At 41.4% G+C, this 13519-nt stretch overlaps 1 pseudogene; it reads left to right on the top strand.

Annotated features, from left to right (window-relative positions):
- The first annotated feature begins 11512 nt into the window (after positions 1–11512).
- LOC132542536 (small ribosomal subunit protein uS13-like) lies at positions 11513–11784 on the top strand (annotated as a pseudogene).
- Positions 11785–13519: the final 1735 nt, after the last annotated feature.

Raw genomic sequence — 13519 nt, 5'->3', positions numbered from 1 at the left:
CAAGTTGTGATATATATAATGGAATGCTACTCAGCTGTAAAAAATGGTGACTTCACCGTTTTCAGCCGATCTTGGATGGACCTTGAAAAGATCATGTTGAGTGAAATAAGTCAGAAACAGAAGGATGAATATGGGATGATCTCACTCTCAGGCAGAAGTTGAAAAACAAGATTAGAAAAGAAAACACAAGTAGAACCTGAAATGGAATTGGCATATTGCACCCAAGTAAAAGACTCTGGCGTGGGTGGGTGGGGAGAATACAGGTCCATGAAGGATGATAAATGACATAGTGGGGGTTGTATTGTTAAATGGGAAACTGGGGAATGTTATGCATGTACAAACTATTGTATTTGCTGTTGAATGTAAAACATTAATTCCCCAATAAAGAAATAATTTCTTAAAAAATGGTGACTTCACTGTTTTCTGCCAATCTTGGATGGACCTTGAAAAATTCATTTTAAGTGAAATAAGTCAGAAACACAAGGATGAATATGGGATGATTTCACTCTCAGGAAGAAGTTGAAAAGCAAGATCAGGAAAGAAAACACAAGTAGAACCTGAACTGGAATTGGCATATTGCACCAAAGTAAAAGACTCTGGGGTGGGTGGTTGGGGAGAATACAGGTCCAAGAAGGATGACAGAGGATCTAGTGGGAGTTGTATTGTTATATGGGAAACTGGGAAATGTTATGCATGTACAAACTATTGTATTTACTGTTGAATGTAAAACATTAATTATCCAGCACATAAATTAAAAAAAATATATATATATATATATATGTCTATAAATAAAATGCCTGTTGGGGGTGGGCTGTAGTGCAGCGGGTTAAGCACACATGGAGCAAAGTGCAAGGACCAGCTCAAGGATACTGGTTCAAGTCCTGGCTCCCTGCAGGGGAGTCGCTTCACAGATGGTGAAGTAGTTCTGCAGGTGTCTGTCTTTCTCTCTCACTCTCTGCCTTCCCCTCCTCTCTCCATTTCTCTCTGTCCTATCCAACAACAATGACATCAACAACAACAATTACTACTACAACAATAATAAAACAACAAGGGCAACAAAAAGGGAAAACAAATAATAAAAAATATTTTTAAATGCCTGTTTCTGAAAAGGAAAGGAAAAGAACAAAGGAAAGAACGGAGGAAAATGAAATGGCATGTGGACTGAGGAAATAACATAATGGTTAAAAAACAGATTTTCAAGCCTGAGGCACCAATAGTCTCAGGTTCAATCCCCCACCTACCATAAACCAGAGCTGAACAGTGCTCTGGGAAAGAGAAAGGAAGGAAAGAAGGGAGAAAGGGAGGGAAGGAGGGAGGGAAGGAGGGAGGGAGAGAGGGAAGGAAGGAAGGAAAGAAAATGGCATGTTGTCATTTATATTCTATGCCAGTGGTCCAAGTAGGTCATGTAACTAAGCCCAGTGTTAAAGTCTCTGTCTACAGAATCCACTGGGTTGGTAGCCAGTTGTAGACACCAGAAAGCAAAATATTGGGCTCAATAATTGACTTCTGTCAGGCCTAATTTGACATTTATAATTTTCTATACTTTTCTTATCGAACCTCACCCTAATTGTATAAACCTCAGTTTCCCACACACACACACACACAAAAAAACCAAAAACCTCAATCTGTTCCTAGTAGCCCTATCCATAGGCTAGTGCTCAGAGGAGTTGAAGGGTGAATGCTCTAACAATTCTACAAATAAGAGCTTCTTTAGTAGCTTGAAATACTTGAGACAACTAGGTTCTATTAGATTCAAAGTTCATTCACAAAGAAGAGTCTATTTAACAAATGGTGTTGGGAAAATTGGGTTAAAGTATACAGAAGAATGATACTGAACCACTACATTTCATCACACACAAAAGTAAACTCCAGATAGATCAAGGATTAGGTTGTTAAACCAGAAACTATCAAATAGAGGAAAATCTTGGAAGCACTCTTTTCCATCTAAATTTTATAGACATCTTCAAGGATAAAAATAAAATTAAAAAGACTAAAACAAAAATAAACCAATGGGACTACATCAAATTAAAAAGCTTCTGCACAGCAAAAGAAACCACCACCTAAAGAGACTCCTTACAGAATGGGAGAAAATCTTTACACGTCATACATCAGACAAAAGACTAATAACCAATATATATATAAAGTTCATCAAACTCAGCAACAACAACAAAAATAAATAAATAACCCCCATCCAAAAATGTGGAGAGGATATGAACAGAATCCTTAATAAAGAAGAGATCAAAAAAATAAATAAATAAAAAGGACAACAGACATGAAAAAATGCTCCAAATCATTAATTGTCAGAGAAATGCAATTAAAGGAAACAGTGAGATAACACTTCACTCCTGTGAGAATGTCATATATAGCAACAACAGAAAGAATCAAAAATCTCTAAGGAAAAAATATTGAGAAGCTTTTCTTTGAAAGTGGTTATAAATTCAGCATTAACCCTGGTAGCAAAAACACACATACAAACAAAACTATTTACCACAGATTCCCCCACTGCTCTTTCTTTTGTTATATTCTTTTTTTTCTTCATATTTTGTTATTTTGGATAGAGACAGAGAGGGAAAAAAAAGAATGTCCTTAATGTTAGTCATCTGTGGCTTTGTAAAAAAAAGGTATCATATAGACCCTTTTGCAATGTTATTTCATTCCTTTTTCTCTAGTGTTTGATTGGTCTAGTTTATACAACCCTGTAGCTCATTCATATTGACAGCTGCCTGTCGTAACTCATTTGTGAGCATCTTACAGTTAATAATCCCTTTCCCGTCAGTGGACACTTGGGTTTTTGAAGAGATGTGGGTGTTATCTTGTGTTCTCAGGTGATCCTCATTGTTTTTCCTAGTTTATGGGAAAGAGCAAAACGCAGCTGCTCAATGGACACTTGGATGGATATTTTTAAGCCTTCCCTACAGGAGCATCCCTAATATTTCAAAGTCTTGGAATGTTAAATATTTATAGCTAGGTCTTATTCTGTGAAGCTGAAGGTCAGCTGCAGCTCTGCTTGGAAAATGCCTTTGCCAAGGGAGGCCCCACAAAGTGAAGAGGGAGGAGTAATTATCAACAAAGAATCTAGGACGTCCACATGGTTTCTAGGTTTTGCCACATAAACAGCCCTGCTGTGAATAAAGCTGCTGAGTCATACACTATATTGAATGTTCAGCTTCAGAAGAGAATGCCACACTTCCCCCCACCCCACAAAAAAAAAAAGTGGCCTTTCTGATTTACATTCCAGTTGGAATGTGCCAAAAATCCTCGGTGGAAGGGGGGAATGGAGGTGGAGTCCCTATAGCGTTTCCAAAACTTGGTATTGTCAGACTTTTAACTATTAAAAATTGAATGGATATAAAATGCCATTTCAGTGGTCCGGGAGATGGCACAGTGGATAAAGCATTGAACTTTCAAGCAGGAGGCCCCAAGTTCAATCCATGATGGCACATGTACCAGAGTGATGTCTGCTTCTTTCTCTCTCTCCTCCTAACTTTCTCATTAATAAGTAAACTCTTTTTTGAAAAATAATAAAGTGGAGCAGGGAGGTGGTGTACCTGTTTGTGTGCACTTGTTACAATGTGCAAGGACACAGATTCGAGTGCCCAGTCCCTACCTGCAGAGGGAAAGCTTTGCAAGTGGTGAAACAGTGCTGCTGAAGTCCCGCTGCCTCTCTCCCTCCCTATCTTCCCTCTCGATTTCTAGCTGTCTCTATCCAATAAAGAAAGATAATAAAAAAGCTAAAAATAGGGGGTCCAGCGATAGCGTGCAGTAGGTTGAGCGCACGTGACGCAGGGCACAGCACCGGCTTAAGGATCCCGGTTCTGAAAAAAAGAAAAAATAAATAAATAATAAATTAATTAAATTAAATTTACACAAAATAAAATTCCATTTCACTGAGGTTTCAGTTTGTATTTTCCTGCTCCCTAACATTTCTGAGTTCCCAGGTTCATTCCCCGGCTCCATCATATCCCCCTAATCCAGAGCTGAGGGGTGCTTTAGAAAAACTTTTATTTATTATTTATTGGGTAGATACAGAAAGAAATCTAGAGGGAAGAGGGGATAGAAAGAGAGAGAGAGACCAGCATCACTGTTTCACCACTTGTGAAGTTTCCTCTTGCAGATGGAGACTGGGGGCTTGAACCTGGGTCCTTGCGCATTGCAAGGTGCTAAACAAGGACTGCTTTGACAAAAAGAAGGTGGAGGAGAGAAATTAGTGTCTCTCACACTTACTGACTGTACATGTTTCCTTATCTCTGAAATCTGTTTTTTATAATTTTGTACATTATAAATACTTCTTTCTGATGTATATGTAGAAATTATATCTTCTTTCAAAATAAATAAATAAATAATAATTTAAAAGAAAATGGGGCCAGGTGGTGGTGGTGCACTTGTTACAATGCGCAAGGATCTGGGTTCCAGCCCCCGGTCCCCACCTGCAGTGGGAAAGCTTCACAAGTAGTGAAGCAGTGCTGAAGGTGTCTCTCTGTCTCTCTCCTCTATCACCCCCTTCCCTCTCAATTTCTGGCTGTCTCTATCCAATAAATAAATAAAGATTTAAAAAAAGAAAAAAGAGATTATATCTTCCTTCTATTAATCCTTTGTTGTCTATTGTATGGGCATTTTCTCATACTTCATTACTTGTCATTTCACTTACTTTAAGATATCTTTGTTGGGAGTTGGGCGGTAGTGCAGCGGGCACGTGGCACAAAGCGCAAGGAGCTGTAAGGCACCCTGTTGGAGCCCCCAGCTGCCCACCTGTAGTGTAGTCACTTCACAGGGGGTGAAGCAGGTCTGCTGGTGTCTTTCTCTCCCCCTCTCTGTCTTCCCCTTCTCTCTACATTTCTCTCTGTCCTATACAACAACAACAACATTAATAACAACAACAATAATAACTACAACAGTGAAAAAGAACAAGGCACGCACTTGGCACAAACTGCAAGGACTGGCATAAAGATCCAGCTTCCAGCCCCCCCACACACACTGCAAGGAGGGGAGATGGGTGGCTTCACAGGCGGTGAAGCAGGTCTGCAGGTGTCTATCTTTCTCGTCCCCTCTGTCTTTCCCTCCTCTCTCCATTTTTCTCTGTCCTATCCAACAACGACGACATCAATGACAACTACAAAGCAATGAAAAACAAGGGCAACAAAAAAAAGTAAAAATAAGTAAACACATAAAAAAAGAACAACAAAAGGGAAAATAAATTAGTTAAAATATATATCTTTGTTGTAAGTAGTTCATCATTTTATTTATTTATTTTTAAATATTTATTTATTTGTTACTGGATAGAGACAGAGAGAAATTGAAAGAGGAGGGGGTAAAATAGAAAGGGAGACGGTGGAGGGTAGATAGCATAATGGTTATGCAAACAGACTCTCATGACTGAGGCTCCAAAGTCCCCCGCTCAATCCCCTGTACCACCATAAGCCAGACCTGAAAAGTGCTCTGGTTAAAAAACAAAAAATAAAATAAAATAATAAAATAGAAAGGGAGTGCGACAGAAACCACCAGCCCTGATTCGCCACTCAAGAAGCTTTCCCCCTGCAGGTGGGGATCAGGGACTTGAACCTGAGTCCTTTTGCACTGTAATGTGTGCACTTGACCAGATGCACCACTGCCTGATCCCTTTATTTATTTATTTATTTACTTATTTATTTATATTTTTATTTTCTTCACCAGAATACTGCTCGGCTCTGACATATGGCGATGCAGGGTATTGAGCCTGGGACTTCAGAGCCTCACGTGTAAGGCTGTCTTTATATAACCATCATGCTATCTCTCCCACCCAATTCTTCGTTTTAGTAAGTCAAGTCAATCAATCTTCCACTTTGTAGTAAATATGCCTATTGTATACTATAAAAATATTTTTCTGGCTCAAGCACTATGAGATATTTGCTTCTATTTTTTTTTTTTTTTGCCTCCAGGGTTATTGCTGGGGCTAGGTGCCTGCACCACGAATCCACTGCTCCTAAAAGCTATTTTTTCCCCTTTTGACGCCGTTGTTTTATCGTTGTTGTGGTTATTATTATTCTTGTCATTGTTGTTAGATAGGATAGAGAGAAATGGAGAGAGGAGAGGGAGACGGGGGAGAGAAAGATAGACACCTGCAGACCTGCTTCACCACTTGAGAAATGACCCTTCTCCCCCGCAGTTGGAAAGCCGGGAGCTTGAACTGGGATCCTTGCACAGGTCCTTGTGCTTTGTGCCATGTGTGCTTAACCCGCTGCATTACCCCACATCTCCTCTTTTCTTTTTTTATAACATGAGTCTTTTAATTTTATTTATTAAATAAATATAGAGAAAAACAAAAAAGAGGGGGAGATAGAGAGGGGGAGAGACAGAGAGTCACCTGCAGCCCTGCTTTACCACTAGTGAAGCTTTGCCCCTACAGGTGGGGACAGGGGGCTCGAACCCAGGTCCTTGCACATTGTAACATGTACTCAACCAAGTGTACCACCACTTGGCCCCAGAGCTCCATTTCCAATCCCCTCCCCCTTGATAGCCTCCTTATTCTTGTTTGTTTGTTTGTTTGTTTTCTTGGTTTTTTAATTTATTTTTATTTATAAAAAGGAAACACTGACAAAAAACAAAGGATAAGAGGGGTACAACTCCACACATTTCCCACCACCAGATCTCCATATCCCATCCCCTCCCCTGATAGCTTTCCTATTCTTTATCCCTCTGGGAGTATGGACCCAGGGACATTGTGGGGGTGCAGAAGGTGGAAGGTCTGGCTTCTGTAATTGCTTCCAAGCTGAACATGGGTGTTGACAGGTCAATTCATGCTCCCAGCCTGTGTCTTTCCCTAGTGGAGCAGGAGTCTGGGGAAGCAGGGCTCCAGGACACATTGGTGGGGACGTCTGCCCAGGGAAGTCAGGTTGGCATTATGGTAGCATCTGGAACTTGATGACTGAAAAAGAGTTAAGATATAAAGCAAAGGGACCGGGCCATAGCGCACATGACGCAAAGCACAAGGACCTGCATAAGGATCCCGGTTGGACCTCCTGGCTCCCCACCTGCAGGAGGGGGTCGCTTCTCAAGCAGTGAAGTAGGTCTGCAGGTATCTATCTTTCTCTCCCCCTCTCTGTCTTCCCCTCCTCTCTCCATTTCTCTCTGTCCTATCCAACAACAATGGCAGCAATGACAACAACGATAAACAACAAGGGCAACAAAAGGGAAAAAATAGCCTCCAGGAGCAGTGGATTCATAGTGCAGGCACTGAGTCCCATTGATAACCTGGGAGGCAAAAAAATTTAAAAATAATAATCCCCGGTTCCCCACATGCAGGGGAGTCGCTTCACAAGCGGTGAAACAGGTCTGCAGGTGTCTATCTTTCTCTCCCCCTGTCTTCCCCTCCTCTCTCCATTTCTCTCTGTCCTATCCAACAGTGACGACATCAATAACAACAATAATAACTACAACAAGGGCACCAAAAGGGAATAAATAAATATTAAAATAATAATAATAATAATAAAGCTGTGGTTTGGGAGGTGGCGCAGTGGCTAAGGCACCAGACTGTCACACATGAGGTCCTGAGTTCAATCCCTGGCAGCACATGTACCAGAGTGATGTCTGGTTCTTTCTTTCTCTCTTCTATCTTTCTCATTAATAAATAAATAATAAAATATTTAAAAATAAATAAAAAATAAAGCAGAAGGGGTCGAGAGGTAGCGCAGCGGAGTTAAGTGCACATGGCACAAAGTGCAAGGCCATCGCAAGGATCCTGGTTTGAGCCCCTGGCACCCATCTGCAGGGGGGTCGCTTCACAAGCTGTGAAGCAGGTCTACAGGTATCTATCTTCCTCTCCCCTCCTCTGTCTCCCCTCCTCTCTCGATTTCTCTCTGTTCTGTCCAATAACAACAACATCAATGGCAACAATAACAATAACTGCAACAAGGGCAACAAAAATGGGAAAAAAATCATCTCCAGGATCAGTGCATTTTCATGCAGGCACCAAACCCCAGCAATAAGCCTGGAGGCATATATATATATATATATATATATATATATATATATATATATATATATATAGCAAATGAAGATTTGGGGTCTCCGTTTTGGAAAAAACTAGTAGGTCTATTTTAGGTCTATTTCAAGGGGCCCATGACTTTACTAATTTTTGCCTGAGCCTGACATCTAATATGCAGGTGGACCCAAGTTACTGTCTGGGGAAATGGTGTTATAGCTGAAAAAAGGACTAGAAAGCTGGATCAGGGAAGAGTAGCTTCCAAATATGGAGAAAGTTTATAAATATTGTTAACTGTAAACCCCATCAATTTGATCTGGGGCCCATATTCAGCACAGGAGCCTATGTAACCTCTGTATCCCTGTAGGTCTGAGCTCACATTCTGTGGTCATAGCTAGGAGCATTCCAGACCGCACTAATTTCAGGACCCATCTTCCTCGGGTAGTAGGTAGAGTTGTTGTCCAAATTCCCTTCAGAGAATGGAACATTCCCTACTATTATTGACCCACATTGAGAGCAAGGTCCCATGGAACTTAGAATTCTATGTGTGAAATGTAGGCAACAATACTACCTGACGTTCTAGGTAACAGATAAAGTCAACTGAGAGGAAAGATCTTTACAGTTTCTGTTGGTCCTCAGTGTTATGAGATAAAGCTCAAAGAAGTTCAATGCCAGACTCAGTGGGAAGGCTAGGAAGATGGCATAGTGGTTACACAGAAAGACCTTCAAGTTTGAGGCACCAAAGAATTCCAGGTTCAATCCCCACTACCAACAGAAACCCAAGTTTAGCAGTGCTCTGGTTTTAAAAGTGTCAGTTGTAATTCTTATTTAAGTTTGTCTTCTTTTCTTTCTCCTGTTTTCTTCTTTTTGTTTTCTTCTTATCCAAAAATAATTCATTTTCAAAAGGTCAGGGCATACTGTAATTCTCAGTGGCTCCTTTTGCTTTGACTCTTATCTGATGGGAAGGGAATGAACTGGCTGAGAGCTGCTCTAACAATGGTGGAGAGGAAGCCAGGTTTATTTAGAATCCAGTTTCTCTGGCCCTGTGACCACTGGCCTTGACTGAACCATAGCTCGTGGGCATCCGGAAGTGACCAAGTCTGCACATGGCTTCCGGGGCCATGCCTGAAAGGACAGTGAGTTGCCCCTGGCACTCGGGAATCAAGGAAATTGCAGTGACCTTGAAGGTTAATCATTAAAATCAGCCTGTAAGACAGCTCATGTCTGCGTTGTTCCCTCTGTCTCTCCTGACTGCCTCTCTCCCCAAAGAACAGTGCCCAGTAAGTATTTGTTGACTAAATAAGTGATGACTAGTTAGAAAGGTGCAGAATCACCCTGAGAACAGTTTGACCCTCTTCCAAAAGTCCTCATTCGGGTAGGGGAATGGTGTGCAACTCACAGCAGATTTGGTAAAAGAGAAATTTTTGAAAAAGAGTATGAGAGTTTTAATTCAAGTATATGAGAGGCCAGGTGAACCTGGTTGAGCACACATGTTACAATGAGCAAGGACCCAGGTTCAAGCCCCGGTCTCCACCTGCAGGGGAAAAGCTTCACAAGTGGTGAAGTAGGGCTGCAGGTGTCTCTCTGTCTCTTTACCTCTCTATAACCCCCTTCCTTCTTGATTTCTGGCTGTCACTATTCAATAAACAAAGATTATAAAAAATTTTTTTAAAGAAAAATGAATTTTTAAAATTACATGACTAGCTCAGAAACCACGGAGTGATAGATGGGTGAAATATAAGCCACAAGTATACCTAAACATGTAAGGAAACTTGATGTCTGGGAATGGAGACATTTAAGATCTATGAGGGGAAAAGAACATGTAAAGGGGCCAGGCAGTGGCGCACCTGGTTAAGTGCTCACATTACAGTGCACTAGGACCCGGGTTAAAGTCCCTGGCCCCTGCAGGGGGAAAGCTTCACAAGTGGTGAAGCAGGTCTGTGGGTGTCTCTCTGTCTCTTCCTCTCTCCCTCCCCCTTCCTCTCAATTTCTGGCTGTCTCTATCCAATAAATAAATAAAGATAATAAATTAAAAGAAGAAGAAGATGTTGAAACAATTGATAAAAATCTAGCTGTGATGAGGGCCATATGGTGGTGCACCTAGTTGAGTACACACGTTACAGTGTGCAAAGGCCCGGATTCAAACCCCTGTCCTCACCTGGAGGGGGGAAACTTTGCAAGTGGTGAAGCAGTGCTGCAGGTGTCTCTCTGCCTTTCTTCCTCTCTATCACCCCTTCCCTCTCAATTTCTGGCTGTGCCTATCCAATAAATAAATAAAGATAATTATTATTTTTTTTACTCAAACTGTGACCGTGACTCACTGCAAACACTAAAGTTTAACACATTCCAGATGTGTCCAACATATGTGGACAAAAGAGAACATCTCAAAAGTAGTAGATGAAAATGTCAGAGCCTGTTTGTTCTCACAATCATGGAGTAGAGAATATCTCTCTAAAACATGACACAAATCCAAGCAGTTATCAAGGAAAAGGTGGACAGATCTGACTACATGAATCTTTTTAAACTTCTGTAGAGGACACAAATGTCACACACATAAAACAAACAACAAACACTAAACTGAAGGAAATATGGATTTGCTTCCCCAGTGACAGGATAGGGTTGAGAAACTGATATGCAAAGAGCTCTTACAAAACAACTTTTATATAAGGGACCAAAAGTAAAGGGAGAAGAAATACAAGAACTATAAACAAATCACATGGGAAAAAATATTTTACAGAAGATGATATTCAAGTGGCCAATAAATACATGAACCAGGGGATCGGGCGGTAGCACAGCGGGTTAAGCGCATGTGGCACAAAGCGCAAGAACGAGCGTCAGGATTCTGGTTCGAGCCCCCGGCTCCCCACCTGCAGGGGAGTCACTTCACAGGCAGTGAAGCAGGTCTACAGATGTCTACCTTTCTCTCCCTCTCTCTGTCTTCCCTTCCTCTCTCGATTTCTCTTTGTCCTATCCAACAACGAACGACATCAACAACAATAATAACCACAACAAGGTTACAACAACAAAGGCAATAAAAAGGGGGGAAAATGGCCTCCAGGAGCAGAGGATTCATGGGGCAGGCACTGAACCCCAGCAATAACCTTAGAGGCAAAAAAAAAAAAAAAAAAAAAGCATGAACCAAGACTTGATTCCATAGGAAACCAGGTCCAAATGAAAACAGTGATGTAGTAATTTTTCCATGGTAAAAGATAAAAGATACCCAGCACTAGAAAGTGTCTATAAACTTTCTCTTATCATTGCTAGAGCAAGTGCAAATTGGGACATCACTGTTGGGGATAAATTAATAAATCTACTTATCAAGACTTTGTAGCTTTGTGACCTTTGATGAACCCAATTATCCTTTTGAGATTTTGTTTTATAGAAACATGGGCATGGATGGTTTGGGAGATGGTGCAATGGATAAGGCTCTGGAATCTCAATCATAAGGTCCCAAGTTCAGTCCCTGACAACACATGTACCAGAGTGATGTCTAGTTCTTTTTTTCTCTCCTATATTTCTCATTAATAAGCAAATAAAAACCCTCTTCCACAGGAGGCCTACACGCCGCTGGGCTGCTGCCGCCATGTCTCTAGTGATTCCTGAGAAGTTGCAGCACATTTTATGAGTCCTCAACACCAACATTGTTGGGCGTTGGAAAATAGCCTTTGTCATTACAGCAATTAAGGTCCTGGCTAATGGTTTGGACAACAAGCTCCGTGAAGATCTGGAGCTGCTTAAGAAGATTCGAGCCCACAGAGGGCTGTGGCCAACATACCAAGATCACAGGATGCCATGGCCACACCATGGGTATGTCCAAGAAGAAATAAATCTAAGCCTTGTCAATAAATAGTTTAGGTACCTAAAATAATAATAATAATAAGTAAATAAAATCTCTTTAAAAGTTGGCAATAGTGACTGAAGATAAATATATAGACAATAATTTACAGAATAATTTTCACTAACAAAAGGCTGCAAATGCATGTGTAATAGCAAAGAATTGAGAAATGTATGGTTGGTCCATACAGTTGATAATCAGAGATGTCGGGCCTTAAGCCATCCCCCTCTGCTCTGCTCCATGTTCCATTGCTGATACTATGGTCTATTTACATAATCATTTTTTTGCCTGAGACCCGCCCTGCCTGCAGAGTGTTAATTAATCCCACCTTAGCAACAGTTGCTATGGAAGCTTTCTACCTTTGCGCTCTTTCCTTTTCTCCACCCCCTTTCCTAGCTATTTCCTTTTCTCCACCCCCTTTCCTAGCTATTTCCTTTTCTGACTTGCCACTTCTGTTTCAAAAGATATAAAGGCATTGTCTCTAATCAATAAAGACGCATTGCGTTCCGGCTCCGCCACGAGTTCCTGGTTCCTCTCCCGGGTAGCTGAGTAAGCAGCAGCCCAGGATGGCTCCAGTCAAGTTCTCTCTAACCCAGAGAGCACATGCCCAGGAAGAAACACCCTCACACTAGCCCAGCTGAGAGACAGTGGGCAGGGGAGATAGCATGATCATTATGCAGGAGCTCCAGTGGTGCAATCGGTTAGCTCACTGTACTTAGACAGCATAATCATGCAGACAGACTCTCATGCCTGAGACTCCGAGGTCCCAGGTTCAATCCCTTCCACTACTATAAGCCAGAGCTAAGCAGTGCTCTGGTAAAAACAAAACAACAACAACAAAAATGACAACAGAAAGAAAGGAAAAAAATAAAAACAGAATGAGAGCTGTGTGCTTAACCAGGTGCACCACCACCCAGCCCCCTCTCAGTTTTCCACATAACAATTCAACCCCTTCTAAGTCCTCCTCTGCCATCATGTTCTAGGTACATAGATGTTTCTTAAGTAGTCCATACTACTTTTTAAAAGCAATGTCAAATTGTTACTAAAGTAACTGAAGTAACTTTTTGGTTTACTACTCAGTGCATGTGTTTATCAGACTAAATGTCTGCCTCTGAGGATAGACTTCCAGCTCCCTATTTTCAGCTGGATCCCTTTCCTTCCCTGGCTACCTGATTTATTGTTCGTGTTTTGTTTTGTTTTGTTTTTCCCAAAGCATAGCTCAGCTCTGCTTTATGGTGGTGCTGAGGATTGAACCTGGAAGCTTTGGTGCCTTAGCTATAAATCTTTTTGCACAATGTATATTATAAAATCTCCCCAGCCCTTTTAGCTTCTTTCTGAAGCTAAAATTAACAAAAACTGCCCTCTTTTCTCATAGAGTTAGAGAGCACTGCCTGGGCATTATAAATATGACCCAAAGACATGGTCTTAGTAACTTCCCTTTTGAACCCCATACTGTGAACTCCCCCCAGGGCAGGCACCAGATCCAAAAATCTGTATTCCTTGGAGCCAGGCAGAAAATGTTACTTGACCTGATTTATTGCCACAAATAGACTGGGAGAATTCACCCACCAGGCAGAGGGTGAAATGGAGATAAAACTGGTGGAAGAGAGGTAAACAGGAAGAAAACAGAGAAATTAGCCATGAGCTGGGAGTTGGGCAGTAGCGCAGCAGGTTAAGCACACATGGCGCGAAGCGCAAGGACAGGCTTAAGGATCCTGGTTTGAGCC

This window comes from Erinaceus europaeus, chromosome 13, assembly GCF_950295315.1.
Source record: "Erinaceus europaeus chromosome 13, mEriEur2.1, whole genome shotgun sequence".
NCBI lineage: Eukaryota > Metazoa > Chordata > Mammalia > Eulipotyphla > Erinaceidae > Erinaceus > Erinaceus europaeus.
Note: the sequence above shows the minus strand (reverse complement) of the source record. Positions and strands in the feature narration are given on the sequence as shown.